Below are 21,456 nucleotides of genomic sequence, written 5' to 3' on the forward strand. Positions count from 1 at the left end.
GAAACGAGCCCTCTGCGCAAGTAGAAGAAAAACTGTTTTTATTGAAAAAAGGGCCCAGGCTGCAGCATTTGGCTTGAAGTAGAGCCGTTGTTGCAAACTCATCGCTTTTGCTGGGTCTCTGCGGCTGGGGCGGTGGGGCTGGGTGGGCCCAGAATTGCAAACACGACAGACGGACGCTTTCAAACCCAGGAACCTAAAGCCGGTCAGCTGAACGTGGCCTGATTCTCACATGGTACCTAACCCCTGCTGACCCAGTGGGGCTTTGCCCTCCTCTAGCGGACACACCACAGCAGAGTTTGCTACTTGCCTCTTCATTACCAGAGGGGCCCTTGTGGCTCAAGCAGTGAAGGCTCCTGTTTTCAGTCCCCAAGGCCCCCGGTTCAGTCCCTGCAGCTGACCCCAATGCGGGTTTGTTCCCAGTACACCCGGCGGCACCCCTGAGCTAACGGGCCAGGTGTGTTAATAATCCTGGGGCTGTAGCAGACGCGGGTTAGCCTGGGCTGCCCGGGGCCTCAGCCCCTCTGACTGGGGTGCCTGCCTCTAGGCCCCCCAGGGTGACAGCGCTGGGCTGGGAGGGGTGATGCCAAACCCAGTGGAGTCAGGGGAGCCTTTCCAGTGGGCTCTGTCCCTGTCCCTGGGGCCGTCAGAGGGGCAGGGTGGGGCATGGAGAGGGAGGTTCATGCCAGCAGGGCCCACGCCCAGGGCAGCTCTGATCCTCACTGGCCAGGCAGGGACAGCTACAGCCAAGGGACCGGCTGAGCTGGGCCGGGGGGAAGCCCTTCTCCTGCTGCCCTTATCCAGCCTGTCAGACTGGAGCCTGGAGCTCTGCTGGGCACCAACCAAGGAGAACAGGAACAGGGAAGGGAGCTCGCATATAGATTAGCGGGAAGACAATAAACAGGCTCTTTGCTTTGTGATAGGGACGTGCCAGCTAGGGAAGAACAAACTGACTTGATCCTTTATCCAGAGCTGATAAGTGATTGCCAGATGTTCCAGTAAATGGTTAATCATTGTTCCAGCCTGGTAGAGGCCAGTTGGTCCAGAGGCGGCTTATATCCAGCTGGAACACAGCCTGCCCCAGGTCTGTGACATGCTTGGACGATCCAGGGGTCATCGACCGTTTATCAATGGCACCTTCGCGTGACATTTGAGCTCAGAGAGTACGTGGACCGGTAAAGAGCTGAGAAGAAAACAAAACTGAAAAAACTTGTCATGTCACCAAGCTCCATAGGTTTCATTTCTCAGAAAAGGCTGCATTGCACTGAACTAGAAACCATGGTTTGAACACTTCCCCGCCCTGCAATAGCTCTGCACCAGATTCCCAGCGCTTCTCTAGGGGAATCGAAAGGCAGAGAGACCACAACAGGGCTGAGTGCAGCTGCCTGAAGCCAGGGGTTGGGGCCACACCAGGCCTGCTGGGGCTCACGCTGGGTCCCAAAGGGGCTGCCCATCTCTTGGGGGGTGCTGGCATGTGCCATGCAGCAGCCACAGAATCATAGATCATAGAACCATAGAATATCAGGGTTGGAAGGGACCTCAGGAGGTCATCTAGTCCAACCCCTTGCTCAAAACAGGACTAATCCCCCAATTTTTGCCCCAGATCCCTAAATGGCCCCCTCAAGGACTGAACTCACAACCCTGGCTTTAGCAGGCCAATGCTCAAACCACTGAGCTATCCCTCCCCGCTCCCTCACCTCCTCCGTGCCCTCTACAGTCAGGGTGTATCCTCACCTCTGGGGGCCTTGCAGGGGGCTTTACGTCTCACCCCCCCACCCCCACCGATTGGCCACTCCCTTGGCCGCAAGGGCCCGTCCCAGCCAGTGTCTTCTCCCGACGCCCTCTCTGGGTTTTCCGTGGCACCAGCCCTTCTTCCAAGTCCAGTGGCGGTTCAGTCCCCATCCGGGGCCTTCCCAGTCCCAGCTGCTGCACGCCCAAAAGGTCCTTCCCCCTCCGGGGCTCCCCTCAGTTCTCCTCACTCTTGTCGGGGTCCAAGGTAGAACGATTAACCATTTACTGGAACACTGGGCAATCACTTATCAGCTCTTGATAAAGGATCATCCCCTGAGAGGTGCCTGCAGCATGAACTTACCCCAGCATTGTGGGATGAACCAGCAGAATTCGCTGCTGTTTTCTGTCTGCACAGAAAGCCCCGGCCTGTTCTGCCCTGCACTAGTTATGAACCGGGGTCACTTCGCTGAAGTCAGGGGGGACATCGAGAGCAGAAGCCAGCCCTGACCCCATGGACGGCCGTGGGGTCGCTCTGCATGTACACCGGGCTCATGAGAATCCAGCCCACAGCCTCCGGGCTTGTCGCGCTCTGCTCTGTGCATTACTCCGCGGTCACGGGTTGGCAGGGGTGGGAACCGTCTTTCAGTTCTTGCCGGGGTGGGGGGGAAAGGGGGCAATGGCAGGGAAAGGGGGCTCGGGGTATAGGAAGGCCGTTGGCCTGTAACAACCACAAAGCTTTGGGCAAACCACTTAAGAGGAAGGTGCAACTCACAGCCGTTAGGCCCCAGCACTTCCCTTGTGTTCGGGGGTCTTTGTCCTTTGGGGGAGGGGGCACTTCCCTAACACAAAGCAAACAGCCTGTTTATTGTCTTCCCGCTAATCTATATGCGAACTCCCTTCCCTGTTCCCCTCCCGTTCTGGGTCCTGCTCCGAACTGGGGCTGAAGGACAGGGCTGGGGGTGCAGAGCCAGGCTGGGGCAGAGTGGGGCTGCTATTGGAATGTTTTCATTTAACACCCTCTTGAGCACTGCACCCCCTGACCACGGCACCCACCAATAAGTCCAGCCCTGCCAGGCCCTTTGCAATGCGTGAGCAATGCATAGGAGACGGATTGCAGCAGGGAACCAGGCCCTGAGCCCTGGCAGAATAAAACAGGGAACTTTGCACAACTTTACAGGCCAGCTGCAGGATGTCTGTTTGTTCAGCTAGACGGCTTCCAGGGAAAACCAAAACTGTCTGTTGGCAGAGGGATGGGGCAATCTGTCACAGATAACTGATTTAACGATCAACTGCACAACACTCCTTCCTAAGAATTTTCCTTGGCTTTGTGTACGTTCCAATTCAACGAATCCCACAGGCTGAAGTTGGGACATGTTTAAGTTTGAACATGTAACAGGAGGAGGAAATTCGCTTTACCCCACGGCTTTCTGGGTGGGTGGCTCAGATCAGGTCCACCCTGGAAAAGCTTTGCTGGTACAGCTCGACCAGCATGGCTAGATTGGCTAACCCGCTGTGACAGGATCCCCGGGGTACAACCTGGGGCTGTGGGGCTGCTGTGCCCCCTTAACTCTCCAGCCTGGGCTGTCTCTCACAGAGCTATGCCAGTGACAAGCAGCAAACCCCTTCAGGTGCTGTGATCACTCAGCCATCAGCATGTGGAGCCCCACGCCCAGCTAAATTGCATGGATGTTCCCTGAGACACTCATGAATCACACGGAGAGAGGCACCAGACAATCACCCCAGCCCTGCACCTCAGAAATATACCATCTTACACTGCTCAAGGTTCCCTTGGACAGGGCAAGTTGGTTAGTTACTTCACCACTGACAAAAAGGTAGTGGACGTGCAAGCGCCCTTGTTAACCTGGGCTGAGATTCCCCCAAGCACTTCAACCCAAAACACACTGTTTTAGGTAACATGTAGGACAGATTTATTAACTACGGAAGGATAGATTTTAAGTGATGATAAGTAGCAGGCAGAGAGATAAGAGTTGGTTACATATGAAATAGACATAAAATCGCAGTCTAAATTCTAACTTTCACAGACTAAGCAAGATTTGAATCAAACAGTCTCTCACCCTGATAGATGCTGATAGGCTCATAGGCAGCTTACAGTTTATAGGCGCTGACTCAGTGGGTTCTCTGGGGCTGGAGCCCTCCCTCCCAGCACTTCCCGCCCGCCACTGATCAGCTGTTCAGAGGCATGCAGGAGGCGCCGGGTGGGGGATATGGCAGAGCAAGGGTGGGGCACACTTAGGGGAGGGGTGTATTGAGGCAGAGAGAGGCAGGGCAGGGTGGGGCCTTGAGTGAAGGGGTAGAGTGGGGGTCGGGCCTGGGGCAGAGTGGGGGTCAAGCACCCCCAGTAAAATTAGAAAGCACCTATGATCTCAACACTCAGACTGAACTCCCTTCCAGCCTGGGACCAATCTCCCTGGTTCAAAGTCTCTCTCTTCCAGATGATCTTCCAGGTGTTGAGACGGGGCAGGGTTGGGGGAGGCAAGTGATGACGTTACTCTCCCGCTTTTATACTTTCGTCTAGCTGCTAGAAAGATCCTTGCTGTGACATGGGGGTCAGGCAATCCACCTCGGGTATGTGCCCTCCCTAAGGAGCCTCGGGAGAGTGAATTCTTCTTGATCGGCTGTCAACACCTGTCTGACTAGGTGGTTGCGCCTTTGTCACAACTGAAAGGCTGGCTGTGGCGTCTCCCAAGATAGTTCAGTAACACGTATAGCAATATTTCATAACTTCACGCACAATGAGAGTCCTAACATACAGCCCAACCGGACATTAATGTTCAACAGATGAAGACTTCTTAAATGATACCTCCCAAGGCACACTTTGCACAAACCGTCGCAGAGTCATATGACAGTGGTGAATAGGGGGGTGCTAGGATGCTGCTTTGGGGGCACGGAGAGTCACACCTTCCAAGTGGAGATGTCGTTTATCCCGGCAAAGTGGGCATTTGCCAGCAGAGCTTACACCAGTTCCCCAAGAGAAAAAAGCTCTCCCAGCAAAAGCACGTTGATGGCGGGACAACAGCATCTACACTAGGGCTTTTGCCAGTATAGAAAGATCACAGAAAATCATACCCCTAAGCGACACGGCTACACTGGCAAGTTTCCCCTGTAGACCTGGCCTTAGCCACAAATTTATGGGAACAAGCTGGACTTTGGAAAGTGGCTTTGGAGACCAAAGACTCCTTGAAAAGCTCTGCTCTGTTATTAAGCTCTAAGAAAATCGGTATTGGAAGGCCTGGAATCGGTTATTTAAGAACCCGCCCTGCGCTCTGCCTTTGAATCACATCTTCAAGCCTTTCTGGGCAAACGCGAAGGGTAGAAATTTACAGTGACAGGACGCACCAGGTGTTTGCTGCGCCTACCTGAGGACCCACCGGCTGGGCACACCTTGCGCTCTGAAGGAGTCCTGCTGGAAGGGAAATGCTGCAAGCTGAGAGCTCCGGTGTGTGCCTGGAGATGTCTCCATGATCAGCCGCGGGCAGAACCAGCAAGAGTTGGTCCTCCAGTACCTAGAGGGTCTGGGAGCAGGGGGAGGCCAATAAGGGCCCAGCAGGCTGGCTCTAAAGGGCTATTTGCTTCTAGGAAGGGCTAATCCAGGTAGAAACCAAGATGGGGAAGGCTGGCTCTCCCTGCCCTAATCCCAGTAACCTGGCCGGTCAGGGCCATAACTTTGACAGTATTTGCCTTGAACCTCTGAGAAAGGCTATTATGTTCTGGACTATAATGTCCAGGTGGCTATTTGCAGTTCATGATTAATTCGTTTTTCCATAAACCCGTGGCGAACCCGCTCTGTGGGGTGCTGGGCTCAGGTGAGCCCTGAACACCTACGTTGAAACGAAACAAACCTGAGATTCTCAATAGATCCAACTCGCAGTGAAGTCAATGGCAAAACTCCCATTGGTCTCAGAGGGGCATGTTCACGTCCGTAATCACATGACTCCAGGAGTTGGGGAAAACAATAACAAAATACTCAGAAAAACTAGAATGGAAGTGAAGGGCCCACCCCGAGGAGCGTTATAGTTACAATAGCACTGGGAGGTCCTGTTGTACAAGTTGCTGCACAGACACACAGGGAGAGACAGTCCCTGCCCTGAAGAATTTACTATTTAAGGTAGACAGAGGAAGGATTATAACACCTATTTCACAGATGGGGAGGTGAAGCATGGAGAGACGACGCGATTTGAGCAAGGGTACCCAGGACACCTGTGGGAGAAGAAGAGCTGGCACTTGGATCTCCTGAGTTGTAACCCAACACTTTGGCCATGGGGCCATCTTTCCACTTGGCTCAAGCTGCAGGACCCAACTGGCTGGCAGGCAGCAGATGCCACCTTGGCACTCTTTGTCCTTGCATCCGGGGCTGCAGGAGGCTGCATCAACCGGTGGAGTAAGTTTGCGCAACTCCAATCTTCCAAAGGGGCGGTTATCCCAGCCAGAGATCACCTGAGAGCAGCGGAATTCCAGCCAGGCTCCCTCCCCTGGCCATGCTCCCATATGCCCCCTACACAAGGGTGCAGAGGGTGTGAGGGAGTGGAATAGGGCAGCTCTTCTAGTTCTAGACCATCTGATTCACCCAAGGTGAGCGAATCCTTATTTCCCCAGTCAAGGCAGTTTTATACCCTTTGCGATGCTAGATCACTGCAAAGGGGCCATATCGGGATGCAGGCATTTATTGTCAAATAGTGACTGCCCAATAAATAAATTACAATAATTTAAGCCCACTGGTCTGGGAGAGTCCTAACCCAAGAACCCCATGTCAGATTACTTTCAAACTTGGTAGAACTATTCTACCTTGGACCCAGACCCAACCTACCCATTTTGAGGCCATTGTGACTGGATGTGGGGGTGAAAATCAGGTAGAATCTCGGTTGCAAGCTTAGCTATGGATTGACTCTCATTTCTCCATGATACTGAAAAGATCCAGGGTTCGGAGGAGCTCAGTAAAATTATTATTTCTCAGGGTCTGCCTAAAACCGGGACACTAGAACAAATAAATGCTCTCTAGAGAAAGTGGTTGGCTCAATGAGTAGCTGTCAAACCTACACAGCTACCATATGCGATGAGTTTGAGTCCTACTCGTAATGACTTTCTAATACCAAGAACTAAAGGACTCTTTAATCTAGCTGAGGGAGATAGAACAAGAAACCAATGGCTGAAACAAGCTTGACAAATTTAAACTAGAAATAAGGATTGTTGATGGCGCACAAAAATCAGGTTTCTATTGGAATGACAATTGTAAGCAGAGCTTGTCGGGAACTGGAATTCCTGAAATTCCAGCATCTTGGAATTTTTTCTGCTGAATTGGAATGAAAAGCCAATATTTCAAAAATGTCTTCTGAAATAAAAAGTGTGAAAAAAGTTAGATTCAGGACGATTGAAATATTTTGATTAAAAACATTAAATCACTTTGATCAGGTAAAAACATTTCATTTTGACTTTATTTTTTTGATTCAGTTTGTTTTGACTTTTATATTTCATTACTATATTAAAATATTGTAGATATATTTAATCTGATATATGAATATTATACTTACATTTAAACAAAATGAATCATAATGCGAGGGCTGAAATGAGAGGCAAGGTGGGTGAGGTAAACTTTTACTGAAGTTGAGTCAGTCCAACAAAAGCTAATTCCTCATCCACCTTGTCTCTCTAACATCCTGGGGCCAACATGGCCACAAACAACGCTGCATACAAAGCGGGAAAGAAACATTTCGTCCTTATCGAAATGAAACATTTTCCTGTTGAAAACGCCATCAAACTCGGCACATTCCCACAAAACAATGGAAAACTCTTGCATCTAAATTTTTGCGACCGGCTCTAGTTACAAGCTTAGCTATGGCGTGACTTCTATCCCTCCATAATAGTGAAGAACGCAGGGTTAGCGGGAACTAACATAAGCTTGTGTTACAAGTGCCTCTCCTGCTGAGCCATAGAGGACATAAACTATTACGAACCCCACTCACAAATGTCTGACCTTTTAGCTCAAGCTGGAGGCGCTCATGCGTTTAGTTCTTGAGCACTCAGGTTCCACTCCTATTGTATCTAGTCCGGTCAGTTGTTGTTATTATTGTTTCTCAGGTATCACCTAAATTTGGGACCCTAGAATATATATTTTTTTCAAAGTAGGTGGCCCAAGATGATGATCCGTTTCTATTAAAGCTGACCCGTAGTCATATACTGTAAGTTTGAATCTGGTTGTCGGCAACTTTCTACCATCTGATACCAAAGGCTTTTTTAATCTCATGGCACATAAGAACCGCTGGCTGGAATATAAAAATCAGGCAAATTCCAGTTAGAAATAAGACTCACATTTTAAGGGTAGTTAAACACTGGAGCAAACTAGTTAAGGGATGGTCTCGATAATACTTAGTCCGGCCACAGGGGACTGGACTAGATGACCTCTCGAGGTCCTTTACAGTCCTATGATTCTGTGAAACTGCCAAGGGAACTGGTGGATTCTGGATGGCTTCAGATCTAGAATGGGTTGTCTTTCTGGAAGATTTTTCAGCCAGACATAAGTTATTGGGCCCGTTAAAGGCGTTACTTGGTGAAATTCTCAGGCCACGGTCATACAGGAGGTCAGACTAGATGAGCTAGGGTTCCATAAAATCTGTGAAATCTGTATAACAGGAGAAGAACAGAAGTCTCTTATTACTGGTGATTCTCACCCGGGGACAGGATACGGAATAGTCTCACCCCAACAGCAGGCCTCTGGGAAATCCCTGCTGGCATTCCTTTCAGGGTCTTTCATATCTGCAGCCCAATCAGAAGGCGGATGGGATACTCATCAGCAGAGGAAGTTGTCTGTAAGGCTCCATTCATTCAGGGCATTTCCCCACCTATTATCAAAGTGATTCAACAAATAGCTCTAGACTCCTCACCTAGATGCCACGCTGCCTTACTCACAGAAACTGCATAGTTTAATGTACAGCTAGGTAAGGAGGTTTTTTCCCTCATTTCCTGTCGGTTGCTTTTTCTAGTTTCTACCACTGCCCCACTGTTACCCTGTGCCATGGGCTGGAGCTAGGAAAGCTGCTTTGAATCAGCATTGCCCACTCTCACGGTTTTAATGCAAACCTCACGATATTTGGTGTTTTCCTTAAGGCCCCAGCTCCTGGAGTCATGTGATAATGAGAGACTCTCGGTTTTCCTTAAAGCAGCAGCCCCCAAACTTTTGAGGGTTGTGCCCAACCCCCAAGAGCCGGGAGCAGGGCGTGGCTGGGGGGAGATGCAGGCAGGGGTAAGGGGGCTGCAGGGATGGGGATGGGGCTAGGAGCAGGTCCGCGGACCAAGCCATGGCCACAGACTGAGGCTGGGAGCGGGGGCCGCAGTGGGGTGGGAGCCAGGGCCACAGCTGAGGGCTGGGCTGGAGTAGAACCCCCGGCGGGTAGGGACTGGTTGCGCTTCTTTGCCACGCTGCCCCCTGGGGGGCTGGCCTGGACCCACCGTGTCCCCCAAATGTCTCATCGCGCCCTAGTAGGGGGGCACACCCCACACTTTGGGGACCTCTGCCTTAAGGGAAAATGTACGTGTCTAGCCCTGGTGGAACCAGAGGAAAATCTTGAAAACATGACCCCAAAGGCTCAGAAACCAGAATGCAAATATACAGAACCCAACTTTTATTTATTTTTTGAAATCTTATGCTTTTCAAGAGTTTCGTGTTTTTGAGGGGCCTGGCCCATAATTTTTGAGCACATGGGCTGACAATACTGTATGTACTCCCAATATTCTACACTTTGCCCTGACTCCCAAACCCTAGAACTGGTCAATAAATTGACAAAAGGGCAAAACATTTCAAAGTTGTTTTCATAGATCCATACAGGGTAAGTCCAGAAGCTACCATTAGATCATTACTATTAGCCAGAACCCCTTGTCATGGAGACTGGGGAAAGCTGGTATGGGACAAAAGGGGAGCCATCCAGACCCCCTGGCGTGGAGGAAATTGGGAGCATCCAGAACCGCTAGCATGGGGGAAAATGGGAAACTTTGGGGTCATAGTTCAGGGTAACTGCACCTGTATCCCCCCTCTGTGGTCCTCCAAGGGCACCCACTCTAGGATCCCGGCTCCCCACCTCTCTTGGGCAGAGGCCTGGGTCTCTCTCCCTCCTGACTGGGGTTTTTCCAGGCTGCACAGTTCCCTACCTCTGCTGCAAGTTCCCCAGCCAGCCAGACTGGCTCACCAGGCCGGCTGTGCCTTCTCCTCAGAGGCTATAAACAGTGTCATTGTCTATAGTGAAGTTATCACCCAGCGCTCTCCAAGCAAGCACATTTATTCTTAAGGTAAAAGCATTACAGAGAAAACATAGGACAGAACCTGGCCTGTGACCAGCTCACCAGAGATCACCCCCCAACTCCAACAAGAGATCTGGCCAGGGTCAGTCCTTCAAACCCACAGATAGGTTTTCCTGGGGGTGCAAGTTCATAACAGCTGTTAGCTCAGAACCAGCACCCCCATGAATCTGTGAATAAAGAGTTTGGGTCTTTCAGCTGGGGACCCTGAGAACAGTTTCTCTGCACACAGTTGCCCTCTCTTCTGGGCAGAGCTTCAAAGGGCTGAGACAGAGGGGAGGGAGAAGTTTGAATTCACCTCCCCCTAGATACTTCCCAGGAAATCCACTTTACACTGTCACAAAAGTTCATCCTCGCCTTGGAGGTCGTTCAGGACAGTGCTTTGCTCATCCAGGCCCACGGTAACATGAAACCTTTGCATTTCAGACATAAACATTGCATTGCTTACACAGGACTCCAAAGATACTGATGCTGAATTCAATAAGATCTCCCAAAAAATACTGCAGGAAATTCATAGAATCATAGAATATCAGGGTTGGAAGGGACCTCAGGAGGTCATCTAGTCCAAACCCCTGCTCAAAGCTGGACCAATCCCCAACTAAATTGTCCTATCACCTTTGGTATGGGGACAATGGGGGGCCACACACAACCGCTGGCAGGGGCAGATGTGGGAATTTGCAGGAAGACTTTGACACCGAGGGTGTCTCCCCCGTCCCCAGGAGCTAGTGGGGTGGAACGGAGGGAGGCAAAGAGCCCCTGGTGTGTGCGGTGAGCTCGGCCTACACAAGCTATGAAGCGTGCAGCCTCCTAGCCCAGACTCCGGAACTCCTTGTCCCCAACCTGGGGACCTCGACCTCCCCGGCCCTCCACTTGACCTCAACATTTACCCCTGTGCCAATCCCATGTAAAATGCCACCCAATGAGTTCCCTCCCAGCACTGCACCCCACGCAAATGATCCCCCCTCCTGCATGCAGGTGTAAATGCCACACGCCGTGGGGCAGAGGGGAATCCGCCCCGGACATGCGGGTGGGACAAGAAGCAGCAGCAGATGTTCCCAGCTGGTTAAATGCTGGTTTCCCAGCTCCCTGGTAACACCCACAGGGAGCAGAGGAGTCTGGGGTTCGGTCCCTCTTACTGACACATTGTCCCAGATCAAAGGAACAGAATCCACTAGAAACCGACCAGATTGCAAGTCATTTCATGTCCCATCCCTGCCCCTCAGAATCCTCTGCTAAGTTTTGTGGTGTCACCATCACATTTTACCCACTTCCCCGTTCGTTTCCTCTTTCCTGTTATCGCATGACAGTCACACAGAGAAGTGAAAATGATTAAACATCGAGAAAACAACGAGCCACTGTTATAAAAAGCTGCCTATGACCTATTTTCCATTGCGTGCATCTGCTGAAGTGGGCTGCAGCTCACGAAAGCTTATGCTCAGATAAATTGGCTAGTCTCTAAGGTGCCACAAGTCATCCTGTGTTTTTACAAAATGAGGCTGACTTCCCACCACAGCCGTTACTAAGCGGGTGGCCTCAGCCACAGGTTGCTGATCTGAGTGTGTGTTTCTCTGTCATGAATACTGGCCTTGAACCACAAACAGGGAAAGAAAACTGCAGACCACGCAGCACAAACCAGAAATGAAAAGGGCGCCCCCGGGGTCTGGGGGGGGGGGCACCACAGGAAAATTTCCGCGTGGGCCACTGGAAAAAGAGAAGAGGGGCCCACGTGGGCCGCGCCGACCTGTGGGCCTGCACGAGACCCATGTCGCCCGCCCCCCCCGGCTGCAAATGAGGAACTTGCATTGGCCCATCCAGCCGCTCGAGCAGAGACCCTGCACGGATCTGCACTGCCCTAGGCCGGGCGGGCAGCTCCATGGCTGCAAGTGTGGTCATTACAGAGCAACCTGAACAGCTCCCCCCCCAGGTCCCACCCCGCCTGGCGCTGGGGCGCTCAGAGCCCTGCCGGAGGAGCTCAGCACCTGCCAGGATCCAGCCCTGTGATTCTGTGTCCAGAGAGTGATCCATTGGGCACAGAGCTCTCCTGCCCCCCACTGCCCCTCCCCCAGCCCTGCCCCCCCTTCCTACACCCTGTGCATCCACCTGCAGCTGCACCCCCACAGCCCTGCCCCCCACTGCCCCTCCCCCCGCCCTGCCCCCCATTCCTACACCCCGTGCATCCACCTGCAGCTGCACCCCCGCAGCCCTGCCCCTCACTGCCCCTCCCCCCGCCCTGCCCCCCTTCCTACACCCTGTGCATCCACCTGCAGCTGCACCCCAGCAGCCCTGCCCCCAACTGCCCCTCCCCCCGCCCTGCCCCCCATGCCTACCCCCTGTGCATCTACCTGCAGCTGCACCCCCCCAGCCATGCCCCCTACTGCCCCTCCCCCAGCCCTGCCCCCCATTCCTACACCCTCTGCATCCACCTGAAGCTGCACCCCCGCAGCCCTGCCCCCAACTGCCCCTCCCCCAGCCCTGCCCCCCATTCCTACACCCTGTGCATCCACCTCCATCTGCACCCCCACAGCCCTGCCCCAACTGCCCCTCCCCCCGCCCTGCCCCCCATTCCTACAACCTGTGCATCCACCTGCAGCTGCACCCCAGCAGCCCTGCCCCCAACTGCCCCTCCCCCCGCCCTGCCCCCCATGCCTACCCCCTGTGCATCTACCTGCAGCTGCACCCCCCCAGCCATGCCCCCTACTGCCCCTCCCCCAGCCCTGCCCCCCATTCCTACACCCTCTGCATCCACCTGAAGCTGCACCCCCCCAGCCATGCCCCCTACTGCCCCTCCCCCAGCCCTGCCCCCCATTCCTACACCCTGTGCATCCACCTGCAGCTGCACCCCCCCAGCCCTTCCCCCAACTGCCCCTCCCCCCGCCCTGCCCCCCATTCCTACAACCTGTGCATCCACCTGCAGCTGCACCCCCCGCAGCCCTGCCCCCCACTGCCCCCCGCCCTGCCCCCCATTCCTACACCCTGTGCATCCACCGGCAGCTGCACCCCCGCAGCCCTGCCCCCAACTGCCCCTCCCCCAGCCCTGCCCCCCCTTCCTACACCCTGTGCATCCACCTGCAGCTGCACCCCCGCAGCCCTGCCCGAACTGCCCCTCCCCCAGCGCTGACCCCCATTCCTACACCCTGTGCATCCACCTGCAGCTGCACCCCCACAGCCCTGCCCCCAACTGCCCCTCCCCCCGCCCTGCCCCCCATTCCTACACCCTGTGCATCCACCTGCAGCTGCACCCCCACAGCCCTGCCCCAACTGCCCCTCCCCCAGCCCTGCCCCCCATTCCTACACCCTGTGCATCCACCTGCAGCTGCACCCCTGCAACCCTGCCCCCAACTGCCCCTCCCCCAGCCCTGCCCCCCATTCCTACACCCTGTGCATCCACTTGCAGCTGCACCCCCACAGCCCTGCCCCAACTGCCCCTCCCCCAGCCCTGCCCCCCATTCCTACACCCTGTGCATCCACCTGCAGCTGCACCCCCGCAGCCCTGCCCCCAACTGCCCCTCCCCCCGCCCTGCCCCCCATTCCTACACCCTGTGCATCCACCTGCAGCTGCACCCCCCGCAGCCCTGCCCACAACTGCCCCTTCCCCCGCCCTGCCCCCCCTTCCTACACCCTGTGCATCCACCTGCAGCTGCACCCCCCCGCCTTGCCCTAACTGCCCCTCCCCCCGCCCTGACCCCCATTCCTACACCCTGTGCATCCACCTGCAGCTGCACCCCCACAGCCCTGCCCCAACTGCCCCTCCCCCAGCCCTGCCCCCCATTCCCACACCCTGTGCATCCACCTGCAGCTGCACCCCCCCAGCCCTGCCCCCCACTGCCCCTCCCCCCGCCCTGCCCCCCATTCCTACACCCTGTGCATCCACCTGCAGCTGCACCCCCACAGCCCTGCCCCAACTGCCCCTCCCCCAGCCCTGCCCCCCCATTCCTACACCCTGTGCATCCACCTGCAGCTGCAGCCCCGCAGCCCTGCCCCAACTGCCCCTCCCCCCGCCCTGCCCCCCCTTCCTACACCCTGTGCATCCACCTGCAGCTGCACCCCTGCAGCCCTGCCCCAACTGCCCCTCCCCCAGCCCTGCCCCCCATTTCTATCCCCTGTGCATCCACCTGCAGCTGCACCCCCGCAGCCCTGCCCCCAACTGCCCCTCCCCCAGCCCTGACTCCCATTCCTACACCCTGTGCATCCACCTGCAGCTGCAGCCCCGCAGCCCTGCCCCCAACTGCCCCTCCCCCAGCCCTGCGCCCCATTCCTACACCCTGTGCATCCACCTCCATCTGCACCCCCACAGCCCTGCCCCAACTGCCCCTCCCCCAGCCCTGCCCCCCATTTCTACACCCTGTGCATCCACCTGCAGCTGCACCCCCACAGCCCTGCCCCAACTGCCCCTCCCCCAGCCCTGCCCCCCCATTCCTACACCCTGTGCATCCACCTGCAGCTGCACCCCCACAGCCCTGCCCCCTTACTGCCCCTCCCCCAGCCCTGCCCCCCATTCCTACACCCTGTGCGTCCACCTGCAGCTGCACCCCCGCAGCCCTGCCCCAACTGCCCCTCCCCCAGCCCTGCCCCCCATTCCTACACCCTGTGCATCCACCTGCAGCTGCACCCCCGCAGCCCTGCCCCCAACTGCCCCTCCCCCAGCCCTGCCCCCCATTCCTACACCCTGTGCATCCACCTGCGGCTGCACCCCCGCAGCCCTGCCCCACGGCCCCTCCCCCAGCCCTGCCCCCCATTCCTACACCCTGTGCATCCACCTGCAGCTGCACCCCCGCAGCCCTGCCCTCAACTGCCCCTTCCCCCGCCCTGCCCCCCCTTCCTACGCCCTGTGAATCCACCTGCAGCTGCACCCCCCCAGCCCTGCCCCCAACTGCCCCTTCCCCCGCCCTGCCCCCCCTTCCTACACCCTGTGCATCCACCTGCAGCTGCACCCCCGCAGCCCTGACCCCAACTGCCCCTCCCCCAGCCCTGCCCCCCATGCCTACCCACGTGCATCCACCTGCAGCTGCACCCCCGCAACCCTGCCCCCCACTGCCCCTCCCCCAGCCCTGCCCCCCATTCCTACACCCTGTGCATCCACCTGCAACTGCACCCCCGCAGCCCTGCCCCAACTGCCCCTCCCCCAGCCCTGCCCCCCATTCCTACACCCTGTGCATCCACCTGCAGCTGCACCCCCCGCAGCCCTGCCCCCAACTGCACCTCCCCCAGCCCTGCCCCCCATGCCTACCCCCCGTGCATCTACCTGCAGCTGCATCCCCGCAGCCCTGCCCCCAAGTGCCCCTCCCCCAGCCCTGCCCCCCATTCCTACACCCTGTGCATCCACCTGCAGCTGCACCCCCGCAGCCCTGCCCCCAACTGCCCCTCCCCCAGCCCTGCCCCCCATTCCTACACCCTGTGCATCCACCTGCAGCTGCACCCCCGCAGCCCTGCCCTAACTGCCCCTCCCCCCGCCCTGCCCCCCATTCCTACACCCTGTGCATCCACCTGCAGCTGCACCCCCCAGCCCTGCCCTAACTGCCCCTCCCCCCGCCCTGCCCCCCTTCCTACACCCTGTGCATCCACTTGCAGCTGCACCCCCACAGCTCTGCCCCAACTGCCCCTCCCCCCGCCCTGCCCCCCCTTCCTACACCCTGTGCATCCACCTGCAGCTGCACCCCCACAGCCCTGCCCCAACTGCCCCTCCCCCAGCCCTGCCCCCCATTCCTACACCCTGTGCATCCACCTGCAGCTGCACCCCCGCAGCCCTGCCCCCAACTGCCCCTCCCCCAGCCCTGCCCCCCATTCCTACGCCCTGTGCATCCACCTGCAGCTGCACCCCCCCAGCCCTTCCCCCAACTGCCCCTCCCCCCGCCCTGCCCCCCATTCCTACAACCTGTGCATCCACCTGCAGCTGCACCCCCCGCAGCCCTGCCCCCCACTGCCCCCCGCCCTGCCCCCCATTCCTACACCCTGTGCATCCACCGGCAGCTGCACCCCCGCAGCCCTGCCCCCAACTGCCCCTCCCCCAGCCCTGCCCCCCCTTCCTACACCCTGTGCATCCACCTGCAGCTGCACCCCCGCAGCCCTGCCCGAACTGCCCCTCCCCCAGCGCTGACCCCCATTCCTACACCCTGTGCATCCACCTGCAGCTGCACCCCCACAGCCCTGCCCCCAACTGCCCCTCCCCCCGCCCTGCCCCCCATTCCTACACCCTGTGCATCCACCTGCAGCTGCACCCCCACAGCCCTGCCCCAACTGCCCCTCCCCCAGCCCTGCCCCCCATTCCTACACCCTGTGCATCCACCTGCAGCTGCACTCCTGCAACCCTGCCCCCAACTGCCCCTCCCCCAGCCCTGCCCCCCATTCCTACACCCTGTGCATCCACTTGCAGCTGCACCCCCACAGCCCTGCCCCAACTGCCCCTCCCCCAGCCCTGCCCCCCATTCCTACACCCTGTGCATCCACCTGCAGCTGCACCCCCGCAGCCCTGCCCCCAACTGCCCCTCCCCCCGCCCTGCCCCCCATTCCTACACCCTGTGCATCCACCTGCAGCTGCACCCCCCGCAGCCCTGCCCACAACTGCCCCTTCCCCCGCCCTGCCCCCCCTTCCTACACCCTGTGCATCCACCTGCAGCTGCACCCCCCCGCCTTGCCCTAACTGCCCCTCCCCCCGCCCTGACCCCCATTCCTACACCCTGTGCATCCACCTGCAGCTGCACCCCCACAGCCCTGCCCCAACTGCCCCTCCCCCAGCCCTGCCCCCCATTCCCACACCCTGTGCATCCACCTGCAGCTGCACCCCCCCAGCCCTGCCCCCCACTGCCCCTCCCCCCGCCCTGCCCCCCCTTCCTACACCCTGTGCATCCACCGGCAGCTGCACCCCCGCAGCCCTGCCCCCAACTGCCCCTCCCCCAGCCCTGCCCCCCATTCCTACACCCTGTGCATCCACCTGCAGCTGCACCCCCACAGCCCTGCCCCAACTGCCCCTCCCCCAGCCCTGCCCCCCCATTCCTACACCCTGTGCATCCACCTGCAGCTGCAGCCCCGCAGCCCTGCCCCAACTGCCCCTCCCCCCGCCCTGCCCCCCCTTCCTACACCCTGTGCATCCACCTGCAGCTGCACCCCTGCAGCCCTGCCCCAACTGCCCCTCCCCCAGCCCTGCCCCCCATTTCTATCCCCTGTGCATCCACCTGCAGCTGCACCCCCGCAGCCCTGCCCCCAACTGCCCCTCCCCCAGCCCTGCCCCCCATTCCTACACCCTGTGCATCCACCTCCATCTGCACCCCCACAGCCCTGCCCCAACTGCCCCTCCCCCAGCCCTGCCCCCCATTCCTACACCCTGTGCATCCACCTGCAGCTGCACCCCCACAGCCCTGCCCCAACTGCCCCTCCCCCAGCCCTGCCCCCCCATTCCTACACCCTGTGCATCCACCTGCAGCTGCACCCCCACAGCCCTGCCCCCTACTGCCCCTCCCCCAGCCCTGCCCCCCATTCCTACACCCTGTGCGTCCACCTGCAGCTGCACCTCCGCAGCCCTGCCCCAACTGCCCCTCCCCCAGCCCTGCCCCCCATTCCTACACCCTGTGCATCCACCTGCAGCTGCACCCCCGCAGCCCTGCCCCCAACTGCCCCTCCCCCAGCCCTGCCCCCCATTCCTACACCCTGTGCATCCACCTGCGGCTGCACCCCCGCAGCCCTGCCCCACGGCCCCTCCCCCAGCCCTGCCCCCCATTCCTACACCCTGTGCATCCACCTGCAGCTGCACCCCCCCAGCCCTGTCCCCAACTGCCCCTCCCCCAGCCCTGCCCCCCCTTCCTACACCCTGTGCATCCACCTGCAGCTGCACCCCCCCGCCTTGCCCTAACTGCCCCTCCCCCCGCCCTGACCCCCATTCCTACACCCTGTGCATCCACCTGCAGCTGCACCCCCACAGCCCTGCCCCAACTGCCCCTCCCCCAGCCCTGCCCCCCATTCCCACACCCTGTGCATCCACCTGCAGCTGCACCCCCCCAGCCCTGCCCCCCACTGCCCCTCCCCCCGCCCTGCCCCCCCTTCCTACACCCTGTGCATCCACCGGCAGCTGCACCCCCGCAGCCCTGCCCCCAACTGCCCCTCCCCCAGCCCTGCCCCCCATTCCTACACCCTGTGCATCCACCTGCAGCTGCACCCCCACAGCCCTGCCCCAACTGCCCCTCCCCCAGCCCTGCCCCCCCATTCCTACACCCTGTGCATCCACCTGCAGCTGCACCCCCGCAGCCCTGCCCCAACTGCCCCTCCCCCCGCCCTGCCCCCCCTTCCTACACCCTGTGCATCCACCTGCAGCTGCACCCCTGCAGCCCTGCCCCAACTGCCCCTCCCCCAGCCCTGCCCCCCATTTCTATCCCCTGTGCATCCACCTGCAGCTGCACCCCCGCAGCCCTGCCCCCAACTGCCCCTCCCCCAGCCCTGACTCCCATTCCTACACCCTGTGCATCCACCTGCAGCTGCAGCCCCGCAGCCCTGCCCCCAACTGCCCCTCCCCCAGCCCTGCCCCCCATTCCTACACCCTGTGCATCCACCTCCATCTGCACCCCCACAGCCCTGCCCCAACTGCCCCTCCCCCAGCCCTGCCCCCCATTCCTACACCCTGTGCATCCACCTGCAGCTGCACCCCCACAGCCCTGCCCCAACTGCCCCTCCCCCAGCCCTGCCCCCCCATTCCTACACCCTGTGCATCCACCTGCAGCTGCACCCCCACAGCCCTGCCCCCTTACTGCCCCTCCCCCAGCCCTGCCCCCCATTCCTACACCCTGTGCATCCACCTGCAGCTGCACCCCCGCAGCCCTGCCCCAACTGCCCCTCCCCCAGCCCTGCCCCCCATTCCTACACCCTGTGCATCCACCTGCAGCTGCACCCCCGCAGCCCTGCCCCCAACTGCCCCTCCCCCAGCCCTGCCCCCCATTCCTACACCCTGTGCATCCACCTGCGGCTGCACCCCCGCAGCCCTGCCCCACGGCCCCTCCCCCAGCCCTGCCCCCCATTCCTACACCCTGTGCATCCACCTGCAGCTGCACCCCCGCAGCCCTGCCCTCAACTGCCCCTTCCCCCGCCCTGCCCCCCCTTCCTACGCCCTGTGAATCCACCTGCAGCTGCACCCCCCCAGCCCTGCCCCCAACTGCCCCTTCCCCCGCCCTGCCCCCCCTTCCTACACCCTGTGCATCCACCTGCAGCTGCACCCCCGCAGCCCTGACCCCAACTGCCCCTCCCCCAGCCCTGCCCCCCATGCCTACCCACGTGCATCCACCTGCAGCTGCACCCCCGCAACCCTGCCCCCCACTGCCCCTCCCCCAGCCCTGCCCCCCATTCCTACACCCTGTGCATCCACCTGCAACTGCACCCCCGCAGCCCTGCCCCAACTGCCCCTCCCCCAGCCCTGCCCCCCATTCCTACACCCTGTGCATCCACCTGCAGCTGCACCCCCCGCAGCCCTGCCCCCAACTGCACCTCCCCCAGCCCTGCCCCCCATGCCTACCCCCCGTGCATCTACCTGCAGCTGCATCCCCGCAGCCCTGCCCCCAAGTGCCCCTCCCCCAGCCCTGCCCCCCATTCCTACACCCTGTGCATCCACCTGCAGCTGCACCCCCGCAGCCCTGCCCTAACTGCCCCTCCCCCCGCCCTGCCCCCCATTCCTACACCCTGTGCATCCACCTGCAGCTGCACCCCCCAGCCCTGCCCTAACTGCCCCTCCCCCCGCCCTGCCCCCCTTCCTACACCCTGTGCATCCACTTGCAGCTGCACCCCCACAGCCCTGCCCCAACTGCCCCTCCCCCCGCCCTGCCCCCCCTTCCTACACCCTGTGCATCCACCTGCAGCTGCACCCCCACAGCCCTGCCCCAACTGCCCCTCCCCCAGCCCTGCCCCCCATTCCTACACCCTGTGCATCCACCTGCAGCTGCACCCCCGCAGCCCTGCCCCCAACTGCCCCTCCCCCAGCCCTGCCCCCCATTCCTACGCCCTGTGCATCCACCTGCAGCTGCACCCCCGCAGCCCTGCCCCAACTGCCCCTCCCCCCACCCTGCCCCCCCTTCCTACACCCTGTGCATCCACCTGCAGCTGCACCCACACAGCCCTGCCCCCAACTGCCCCTCCCCCAGCCCTGCCCCCCATTCCTACACCCTGTGCATCCACCTGCAGCTGCATCCCCACAGCCCTGCCCCCAACTGCCCCTCCCCCCGCCCTGCCCCCCATTCCTACACCCCGTGCATCCACCTGCAACTGCACCCCCACAGCCCTGCCCCCAACTGCCCCTCCCCCAGCCCTGCCCCCCCTTCCTACACCCTGTGCATCCACTTGCAGCTGCACCCCCACAGCCCTGCCCCAACTGCCCCTCCCCCAGCCCTGCCCCCCATTCCTACACCCTGTGCATCCACCTGCAGCTGCATCCCCACAGCCCTGCCCCCAACTGCCCCTCCCCCCGCCCTGCCCCCCCATTCCTACACCCTGTGCATCCACCTGCAACTGCACCCCCACAGCCCTGCCCCCAACTGCCCCTCCCCCAGCCCTGCCCCCCCTTCCTACACCCTGTGCATCCACCTGCAGCTGCACCCCCGCAGCCCTGCCCCCACACTGCCCCCTTCTCATCTCCTTTGCATCCATCTGCAGCTGCCTCCCCCCCCCCCCCGAGCCCTGCCCCCTTTCCCACCCTCTGCTAATTCCTTTAGTCCAAACCCCTGACCCTGGTTCTGCATTTCCTTCCCCACTGTCACCTCAGCCCCCAATGCTGGGAGACCCGGTTCTTCTTTCCCCTGCTCTTTGCTTCCTCCTGCAGCCGCCCTGCCCCTTTCCCAGGCCACCCACAGAGCCGAGCTTCGCCTGGTGTGATCTGAATCTGCTGTGTGAGTGTGTGCGTGGGGGGGTGGGGGTGGGGGGTCTGGGGGCCACACACGGCTCCTGGCAAACAGACTGCACGGGACCCTCCTCTTCTCTTGAGCGCGCTCATCAGCAGAGCCAGGCCACCCTCACCCCGGCGGTGCGCAGCCCCGATTCTTCACCACCGGCCGCCAGGCCAGAAGGGACCCCCCAGGAGCACCTCTGCTCTGATGTCCTGCATCTCCCCTGCCACAGAACCTCCCCCACCCACTCCGGCAATAACATTGCCCCCCTACCGCCGGCAGGGAGCCGCCCACGGGGCCCCTCTGAGCCCTCTAGAATTCTGTGCGGCGCCGAGTAGAAATAACAGAAACAGCTGGGGATAACATCTGCCGGAAAAACAGGCGGGTGCATCCAGCGTTCACGGCTTAGAGCAGAAAACCAACGTGATCACTGGAGACAGATGAGCTTGGCTGTGTCAGGGCTGCAAACATCACATCCCTCCAGAGAGCAGGGAGTCGGTCAAGGGAGGCAGGAACCAGACGGACAGGCTCAGTTACAGCCCCGCTGTGTTCCTATTTCTGGGTGTCCCCGTAG

The 21,456-nt window shown here is 59.8% G+C and overlaps 1 long non-coding RNA gene across 2 annotated transcripts in view; it reads right to left on the reverse strand.

The window, feature by feature from the left end:
* Positions 1 to 3,460: 3,460 nt before the first annotated feature.
* The window catches only part of LOC119567612, a 37,006-nt gene continuing 19,010 nt past the window's right edge, over positions 3,461 to 21,456 (reverse strand). Inside the window, exons 2-3 of one of the 2 annotated variants that reach the window (XR_006285942.1) lie at positions 8,412 to 8,582; positions 3,461 to 8,006 (exon numbers count right to left, since the gene is read on the reverse strand). This is a non-coding gene — a long non-coding RNA (uncharacterized LOC119567612). Of the gene's footprint in view, positions 8,583 to 21,456 lie in introns of both variants that reach the window. The other variant, XR_006285943.1, reaches the window with a different exon arrangement.

Source organism: Chelonia mydas, chromosome 14 (assembly GCF_015237465.2).
Source record: "Chelonia mydas isolate rCheMyd1 chromosome 14, rCheMyd1.pri.v2, whole genome shotgun sequence".
NCBI classification, from domain to species: domain Eukaryota; kingdom Metazoa; phylum Chordata; order Testudines; family Cheloniidae; genus Chelonia; species Chelonia mydas.